The sequence below is a fragment of the Poecilia formosa genome, unplaced genomic scaffold (genome assembly GCF_000485575.1).
Source record: "Poecilia formosa unplaced genomic scaffold, Poecilia_formosa-5.1.2 Scaffold336, whole genome shotgun sequence".
Classification (NCBI taxonomy): Eukaryota; Metazoa; Chordata; class Actinopteri; order Cyprinodontiformes; family Poeciliidae; genus Poecilia; species Poecilia formosa.
Genome location: NW_006800275.1, coordinates 276780 through 286687, shown reverse-complemented (window position 1 = coordinate 286687; position 9908 = coordinate 276780).

Sequence of the window (9908 nt, the reverse complement as noted above, 5' to 3'; positions counted from 1 at the left end):
ATTTGTATTTTTATCCTTTTTTGTCCCCTAATTTCCAAATTTTCTCAAATTTTACTTGACGAAAGTTTACTTGTACTCTGTATAGCTGCAACAAAATGATTGAGGTCCATTAAACGCGACCAAACAAAGACGAACATAAGACTAACGCACAAATGAAGGAGTCTAGTTTTTTCATTTTTTTTTTATTAAAACACAGGCAGAGTAATTTCAATCAGAGATCACAAAATAAACACATCCAGGCAGCTTCAAGTGTCAGCGTGGAACAAAACGTCTCTGATAACTCCTGATCACACATGCGTGGGTTTCCACAGTCCTCAAAAGCTGCTGTTCATTTTCTCATATCTGATCTGATGTTTTCTGGTGAAATGTCAACCGTTTTCTCCATTCGCCTCGCTCAGGTTTAGGGAAACGACGCGCCTGGCCGTTTATTTCTACCCGGACAGTCTCCGGCAGAAAGTGGCTGGAGACGGTCGTGTTTTCACAATGGCTGTGGTCGTTGTGGCTTACAGATGCAAATGAAGGAACTGTTGAATGTGGCTGTTTGAAGTTGCCTGGGTGGTGAGGATGCTGATCATCAAAAGCAGAACTAATTTATTATGCAGTTTGTTGATTTTTAAACAATTAATAATTTGTAACCCAATGACCCATTTGCTTCTGAAATGAAATATATTTAAGAGAAGCTTGTTCTACTCATGCATAATTGATTTAGCATTTTATGTTGTTAGGTGGCAATTAGCAGACTTTGTGTACAGTCCTTTCATATTTACAGCCAAAAAAGCCAAGAGTTTCACATCGAATTCATATAAATTGGCTCAAAATGCCTATTAGTCTGAGTTTCTTTCTTTTACACTGTATTGTTTTTTAATTATTGGTTAAAAAGAGCAGCAATTGTTGAATAATTGCTTTTCATTTATAAAATACAAACCTAACTTCAGCAAAATGTCAGGAAATTAACAATGTCTGGAAGACATTTTACAAAGATGGCATTTTATTTCTTTAACATTTTGTATTTCCCTGCTGGACATTTGTAAACAGTGTCTTGCACAAGTATTCAAACCTTTTGAGCTTTTCTACATTTTGTCTCTGAATTTATGCAAACATTAATGTGTGTGGATAGGATGTTACAGGATAGTAAATAATTCCTTAAGTTCAGTCCGACTGGGTGAAAAAAGTGCAACTTTTGCTAAAGATTCTTAACTGGATTCAGTTCTAATACTTTGACTAGACCATTCTAACACAGTAGTATTGTTTGTGTCCAAGTTCAGCAAATCTTAGATGCGTGTCGCTGCCAACACACCTACATTTCCTAACAAACATTCAGTTCTGCAGAGGTCTGGTAACAAGTCATTCATTTGACTCAGGTGTGTTGACTCAACACACCTGAGTCAACCTGACGGCTGCAGGATACGAGTTCTGCAGTGCATAGGTCTAATATTATGCTTAGATTATAAGCTGTGCTTGCATTGATAGTAGATGTCAGTGGATGGGTATATTTTGGTTGGTTTAATTCTTAAAGCTTGTTTTACAACCTAAAACCAATTTTAATGTCTCCAGAGCTTTATCCCTGCTGTGTTCATGTCTCATATGTTACCTGGTCTTCATGATGCTGTTTGTTCCCTAATGTTCTCTAAAAACAAACATTCACAGAACAGCTGGATTTATAGTCAGATTAAATCAGTCACAGCTCTCTGTCTTCTGAAGGCTGTTGAATTTCATTTAAATGTGTCAGAGTAGAGGGGATGAACACAAATGCAAACCCAGCTTTTTACATTTTTATTACATTTTGAAAGCAACTTCCACTTAGCAACTATGTGCTGCTTTGTGTTCATCTTCCAGGTAAAATCCCAATAAAATACAGTTATATTTGTGCCTGAAAGAGTTTAAATACTTCTGCAATATTTCTTCTTCTGGCCTGTTGAAGATTATTGAATTAAAAACAAATTACTTCCTAAGACTTTCCGACCATCAAACTGGAAATTAAACTTGTTACAGTGGTGAAGTAAAAACAAAATAAAACCAGCCCAATTTAGAACAAGTTTGATACGTTGACTGCAAATGTTTTAGCTGCATGCTTTTGAATGCTTGACTGCCAAATTGGTGATATTTAACATCATTTACACATTTCTATAGCATGCAGCACAATGCATGTAATCAAAGGCACAAAGCTGTGCTCACAATTTCATTTTGATCTGATTACACTAGTGTGCAAAATCAGGTGTCTTTGTTAGGCGCCCTGCGCCTGTTCCAAAGAGAGAAAGAAGCGGAAGACAGACAGAAAAGCCCAAAAATGCAAAGAAAGAGAGAAAAAAAAAACAAACTCAAGACTGAACAGACAATACAATGGATCTATAAACACACACGTTTCTGTTTTCCTGGAGTCTGGTCAATTAGCTTTGTGCAGTTGTGTTTATTCAGTGTCAGCTCTGATTTATAGGCGCTACATGGTGAATGGGACACCTGAAAACGCAGTTTGGTGTCTGGGTGGGACATTGTTGCCAACTGATACCATCTGAACAAAATGGCACTTATCTCGTCGGCCCCCATGGGGGTGTTTACAGCTGTTTTCTCGTCAAGACAAATTAGCATGTCGGCGTACCTTATTCACCCTCCCGCAGCAGAACTGTGAAGGTAGACGTCACCTCCCCTCGCTTTGCCTTGAATTGGTGCACGTTTACCGCATGCTGTATAGTTTGTGACACATTATATAAACTCCCTATAATCTATTTATTTTTTAAATTTCTCAACCACAAATTTCCAGGTATTTTATTTGGATTTAATCTGATAGTTTTGCCCATTGTTCTCAGACTGGAAACAGAGATTTGAACAACAGCCAAGCCTCCGACAGCCTGCTAATGAACAAATACCTAAGCTCATCTCTCGCTTAGTGCTTTTGCTAACTTTGAAAACATCTAATGCACCTAATTTATATTTTAGAGATAAATTCTGAAGAATGAACTGAAGCCCTACTGTGGGTAATTAGACAAAATCATCAACTGAGTTTGCAATTAATCAACAATTATACAACTGAAACCCTGAGTGAAAGATTTGCTCCAAAGAATCACTTCCTGAATCACAGCTGTACAGGTGGGTATGCAATAACAAGTATGACCCGGAAAAAGATGATTTACTATGTTATAGGACATAATGCGTCATTAGCACGTAGTGGGTGTCAATATGGTTGAATTTAGTGCTTTAGCTACATAGCATTAGCTTCTGCTCAATACCATGTTAGCATAACGCTTTAGCATGAGCAGAACTAATGTTTAAAATTTGTACTTAAGGGTTAGCACAACCAACTTTTTAATTAGGATTCATACTGAGGTTTATCATTAAGGTGACTTTTAAAGGCAAATTAACTGGATTTTATTTAGGGGTATTTGAGTCAAAACGTTTGGTGGACATTTTAAGCTTTTCCTTCCACTATATTTTCCCATAAAACAAGATGGGATTGTTTATCCCATTTTTCTTTTATGTTTGCACATTTTTCACACTTTGTGTTGCTCTGTCACCTAAAATCCAATAAAAATGTACTAGAGTTTATTAAGGTTGAAGTGCCAAGAGCTTTGCATACTTTTACAAGCCCCTGTAGGTTGTGACAGTTTTAAGTAAATTATTTCAGTAAATCTTTGCATTTTTGACTTGGGGAGCCACAAAGATGAAAACATATTGTTGGGATTTTTCCCCCTCTAATCTGTCTATCTAATCTAATATCCAAAATGTTTTAAGCGGCTGTGTCTGGTTTAGCTGTGGTAATACTCTAAATCCTGACTAGCCTGAATGTGTTGCACACAGCATAAAAAAGAGAGACAACGAGGTTAGGTGCACTGATGTCAACAACTCTCTACACACACACACACACACACACCTACACACACACACACACACACTCTTCCATCCCCTCCACCTGCCAGTGCTTTCCTCTTGTTTTGCAACACACCTAGAACAACAGATGCACATATTTTACTTACAGTAAGGCCTAAGCGAGAACGTTGTAACCTCACTCTAACAAAAGTTGACTTCACGCTGGTGAAAAAGCAGGTTTCTACACGAGCTGTGACAGCGTTGTTAGCAAACCCGGGGCGGGTAAGCGCAGCCACCCCTGCGGGAACCCATATGTCGCCTGTGTGATAGATGCGGGAGCCTGAGGGAGGGTCATGTTTATTGCTTTTCATAATGTGCCACTGGTGCATTGGTGGTAATGAGGACTTTGCCCTATGATTGTGCCAGTTTAAAATGCTACACTTCATCACCTTAATACCGGGCCTCAGGAACATTTGATGACACAGGCTCCATAAGGCTGGCTGCAAATTAGTGGCTCTAGTTATTTCAACATGAGCTTGTCAACACCTCATCTTAATTTCACAGCTGAACCGCATAAATGGAGACCTTGAATGCTTTGGCTGCTTGTGTTGCGGGTAGATAGGACGTGTGTGAGTGGGTGTAAGCACACGTTCGTGTCTACGTCGCTGCATATGCATGTGAGTGTGTGTGTGTGTGTGTGTGTGTGTGTGTGTGCATGTCAGCATGTGTCAAAAGAGGCATTCTTCTCCTCAGAGAGATATAAATTCAAAATAACAGACACAGAGATAGAAATAGAGGGAGAGAGTCAACGAGCGTGAGCGGTGGAGAGAGAAAATAATCTCATGCTATGTTATCCCTGCAAAACCTGACAAACCACCCCCGAGACTGATCTGGCTTAGCATGCAGGGTGGTTAGGGGCTTGTTTGTGCTCCTATGATTGGAGCAGGCCAGGCTAAGTTGGCCTCATAACAGTCCAGTCACAGTAGAGCCCCAGTGGGGTCAAGCTGCCTAGAGAGGCAGGCCTGTCTCTATCTGGCTGCAGACATCAATGAAAGCAGCCGTGCAGTCTACTGGGAAGCTTGGACAGCCCACATTTCCCCCCCTGAAGGACGGTTATTAATTGTCTCCATGTTGCGTGTGGTTTGCTTGCACAACATGCTTTTTTTTTATTATTATTTTGAGTTGAACATTTCGAATTCCAGGCATGTGTCCCAGAATGCAATTAGCCCTCCGCCATTAGATCAAGCGACACATGTCTTCTCGCCTCGTTCCTGGTCTGGAATTACAGTGAGGGGCGGGAGAAAAGAAAGACATTAGTATGGAAATTAGCTGCCTTCAAAGCCTTTGGCGTTAAAGGTGGAGCGAGGTGCTACAGGAGGTTGGCGGCTCCTTTTACAGATATCTTAGCAGCAGAAAACCAGGGGATACGGGGGGATTGACTTCCTTGGGAGACTCAAATCCTCCTGTGCAATGAACGATTAAGGCGACGGGACTTGAAAGGCACATCACGCTGTTTAGTAAACTCTAATTGTGCATTTGGTACAGAGTGGTCTGGTGTAAGCAGATTGTATTCTAGCACCACACACACTGACTTTTTGATCCTGGGAAGACCCTTTATATTTCAAAATAAACATATTAACATTTGTAATCTTTCCAAATAGAACTAAGCCTCAGCCGGCGATAGGAGTCGGCTTTGCATCCTTTCCTCACTCTGGGGTTCGGAGATCCTTTCCTGTTAAATTAAAACCATTTAACTGATTGGACTCATTAGAAAATATGCTTATTTTTTTTAAAACCTCGGCAGCATATTTGTAAATTCTCCTTGGTATGACAACTGAGTCATGAATTTAGTCTCAGTCACAGTATTTGTGGTAGATGGTGACAGTTCAAGTACACACAGGAACAACAGGCATCCAGCTGACTTTTGCTGAAATTACCTTAACAACACTGACATTTAGAAATGTAAACCATTCAAAAACACGAGACAAAAAAAAAAAAGAAACTGAAAGGTTATGTCTACAGCATTTAGACTGCAAACTCAAACCTCTTCAGTTTTTCTCACAATTTGTCATTTCACAACCCGACGCTTTTTTGAAATGTCAAAAATGTGCTTTGTATGAGAAAAAAACAAAGAATGCTTTAGGCTAAAGAGACCACCGCATGGTAGTGGCAGCATCATGCTGTTGGGGTGCTTTTCTTCAGCGAGGAGGAAGAGTTGGTAGGAAGATCAGGTCAGTGAAGCTGCATAAATGTCAACTGAAGGAAAACAGAAAAGCTGCTAAAGGACAGGATATGTTGCTTTGAATCCAACATATCCACGTGTAAGACTGGCCTAGTCAAAGTCCAAAACTAAGTTCAACTTGTTTCAAGACAGAAAACTCGATTTTGACTGAACTTCAAATATTTTACTATGTAGATATTTTTAAATGCATAAAGCTGGTGGAAACACACAATTAAATTCAGTTCAATTAAAAACTGCCTTATTGATCCCAAAGGGGACTTAAACGTTGTTGTAACTAATTTAATTAAAGTTATTGTACATGATGATGGATGTGTAAAAGGAAAACCTTGCAGATGAAACTGCAGTGAAGGATGGTTCTAATAAATAGACTGAATGGAGTTTAGTCTCTCTGAAATTTTCTGATTTTTATTTGCACCAAAAAAGTGTTGTTTTCCTCCCACTTCACATAATATCCAAATAAAATAGATTGAGGTATAAACATTTTGGAGAGAAACTGTATTTACTGCAGGATTAGCTGAAGCAGACCTTTCTGTCAATCACTGGTTCGGATCTGTTCAAATCCGTGTAACAATTTAAAACTTCACAGGTAAATGGCAGCTTGTTTACTTGCTTTCAAGTCCTCTTTAATGGAGATAATGCTCTTGCTTCATTATTTGAACAGATTTGTTGCTCACTGCATTAATTTGAAGTAAACTTACCTATTTTCGCCAATATTGTTTATTTTAACCCTGATTAAAACTCAGGAGGGGTCTTTTTCTTTGCTGTTGTGTTTTTTTTTTAAAGTCTTTTGATGTCTGGGCAATGTGGAGCTGTGGAGGGAACGCATCGACTGGGAAACAAAGACTGACGTAACGCTGGAAACAGCCCTGAAAATTACGAGTAAGATGATGGGTGATGTTTAAAAGTAAAACCGGCCCACTTAAAGCTCGGCCCACTTTTCACGACTAATCTACCAGAGATTATTTTTACGATTGTTCAAGTCAAAGGATGGCGCAAACGTTTCATCTAAGAAGCTTTTTCCCTCTCTATCATTTACTCTGCTGATGTCTCGGAGGTGTACTGACTGAAAGGACGACTTTATTAGGCGCACCTGTTCAGACCAAGCCGCAGCTGTGTGGGCGACGGCGCCCTGTTAGCGTTAGACGTCAGAGGACAACGGGCAGACAGGTTCTAGATCAGTGTTTCTCAACACCGGTTGGTTGGGGCCACAGTTCGTTTTGGATGCGTGTCCACTCCACTTCACCTGATTAAAATGATGGCATTACCTCCTGAGCGCAACATCAAGTGCTGTTAAACACCCATTCATTTAGGTCAAGTCTGTGGCAAGAAGGAAACACCTAAAACAAGCAGGACGGAGGACTTGAGGCAGGGTGGGCATTTATCATATCGTTTATCATGATAAATTTCTTGTCATAAGTTTTCTGATTTATTGTCGTCTTGATAAATTCCGATTGATGATGCTTAAACCCTCCAAGACTGTCCATTTTGTTAGTTTTCTATTCAAAAATACGATTAGATGCAGTAACTGTGTGCAGTTCAGTGACATAAGTCACACTTCTTTATGTGCAGGTGAGATGAACCTTTCAATCACCTCTCTGAACCTGTAATGAATAATTAAATCCAATCCTATTACTTGCAAGGTGTACCTAATAAAATGACCAACATATGAATATATTCAAGTGTGTCTTTGACTCTGTTCACTGATCAGGAGCTGAATATTCATTACAAATGTGTACAAAGCTTTGTTAATATTCTGCAAATGTCGGAAAAAAAAGGCAATTGCAGCGTTTTCATTAAAAGAAACAAACCTGGAATAAGTTTGTCAGAACAAAAAGTCATTAAAAAAACATACCGGTCCTCCAACTGCTTCCTGTCGTCTTCTTGTTCGAAGTTTTCTCCAGTGGAAACAGCCAGTTGTTGATCATGTGACCTGTGTGATATTACCCATAAACCACCTCATCCTGGCTCCAAAACTTTATCAGAAAACACAAGTTCTTTTAGAAACTGGTGCGTCTCCATTAAGCGAATAGTCAGTGGAAACGCAGCTACTGATCAATGGATGGATAATGACGAAGAAAGCCATTCAGAAAAAGACTCAAGGTTATATTCATAAATGCTAATGTTATGCTTGACATCTTCTTCTGTTCGCTCTTTCAGGTCCAGTTTCAATCAATACCACCTGCAGGTAAGCTAAGACGGTTATTACCTGAATAATTAAGGTAAACGCTCCTTCCAGAACCTCCAGCCTTCATTATCCATTTCACCGTGAGGTGCTTCGCTGCGGCTTATTTTGGCAAGAGGCAATCTGGCCCTCAGGCTGTGGGGAATCCTTCCTCCCCATGTGTCAGCTAATGTTTACTGTGGCCTGAGGACTCGGGATGGATCACAGCGTTTCATAATCCACTGCCCGTACAGTGGAGCAAGGGCAAAAAATAATAATTCTCTTTGTGTCAACAGTCGTTTCATTCATGGGCAATTTTCACATGGCCTCTTGCAGCAGGTTGAGGAGATAGCAGGAGATGTGCTCCCAGCCCACATGCTCTGCTTCCTTGAAAAATCCTTCACGATTTGGGTTTATTTTTAAGCCGAGACATTTGTATTCCACCCGGCCGCTCGTCCTTCTTTTTCTTGTATCTTAACCGTCCGCGTATTTGAATTTGTGAGCGCTCTGCAAGTCAAGAGATGCAGATGGAGTCAGCAGTTCTCTTCTGAGGGGGAGACATCGCTGGATTCGCCGCTCAACAGTTTTCCTCCAGCTCCCTGAGCTCTGGCTGTTTTCCAAGAAAGAGTTCAGGATCAATGCGCGGTGGAAGTGAACTCTGAATGGCAGCACTGGAGGTAAAACTCACTCAGACCTGACCATTGACTGTGTAACTCTGAAACGTTAGAAATAAGGTATTTCAATTTTTCTGTCTCTCTCTGCCTCTGTTGTGGAAAGACCTTTAGAAGTGCTTTTTATCGCATAGCATGGATGTATTTTCTGAAACTAAAAAGCTTTTGATTCTCCGTAAATTAGAGACTAACAGCAAATATTCATGTTTGTCCTTGACACGTGACAAACAGGATGAATGCGCTCCTTACTTCGCAAACTATTTGAAATTATTTTTACCCTTGTTTATTAGATTACACCTTTTTCTTTTTCCTTTGTGCCTTTTAATTTATTGCCTTTTGAGCAAAAAACTTTCAGAAATAATTCAGCTGCAGCTCATGGACCTTGTTTTCTAACATCGACCAGCTTATTAAGTCAACTCAAACACAGGGGCTGCAAACAGCTTCCCCCAGCTTGTCCTGCAGCCACACTCTTAACCTTCCCCATCAATACGTGTTTATACTGCTGTCAGTGCCGCAGCCCGATAATCACAACAGTGGAACAACCCTTCCACAGTTTCTGCGGGAGCCTGCACAGCCCTTTACAGACGTTAGGATGTGCATTCAGTGCATATCTGTGTACTTTTCCTCCCTTCGCTCTTGACTGATATCTGGGCTGCACAGGACTGGAAAAGGAGGATCTTCTTAAGGTGGATAGAGAAAAACTTTCCCTATCATAAACCTGTGGATTAACTGCCTCCCTCTCTGTGCCCATGTGAAAGTGCATTGCTTCACAGACACAAGCACAGCAGGCGGACTAAATGCTGCAAGTTAAAGGTGAATGGATTATTCTATTGCATTGTATCACAGTGTTTGGAGACTGGCGGGAGCAGCGGCTGATGGTGGCTAATTAAAAATGCACACGCTGCTGGATGCATTTCTTGGCACCCCTGGTAAAGAGGTGTAAAATCCCTTCAAATAAATCCATATTTTACTGCAGAAGCCAAACTTCACACAGGAAATTTGAGGAAAAATCCAACATTTATTTGTGAGGAAT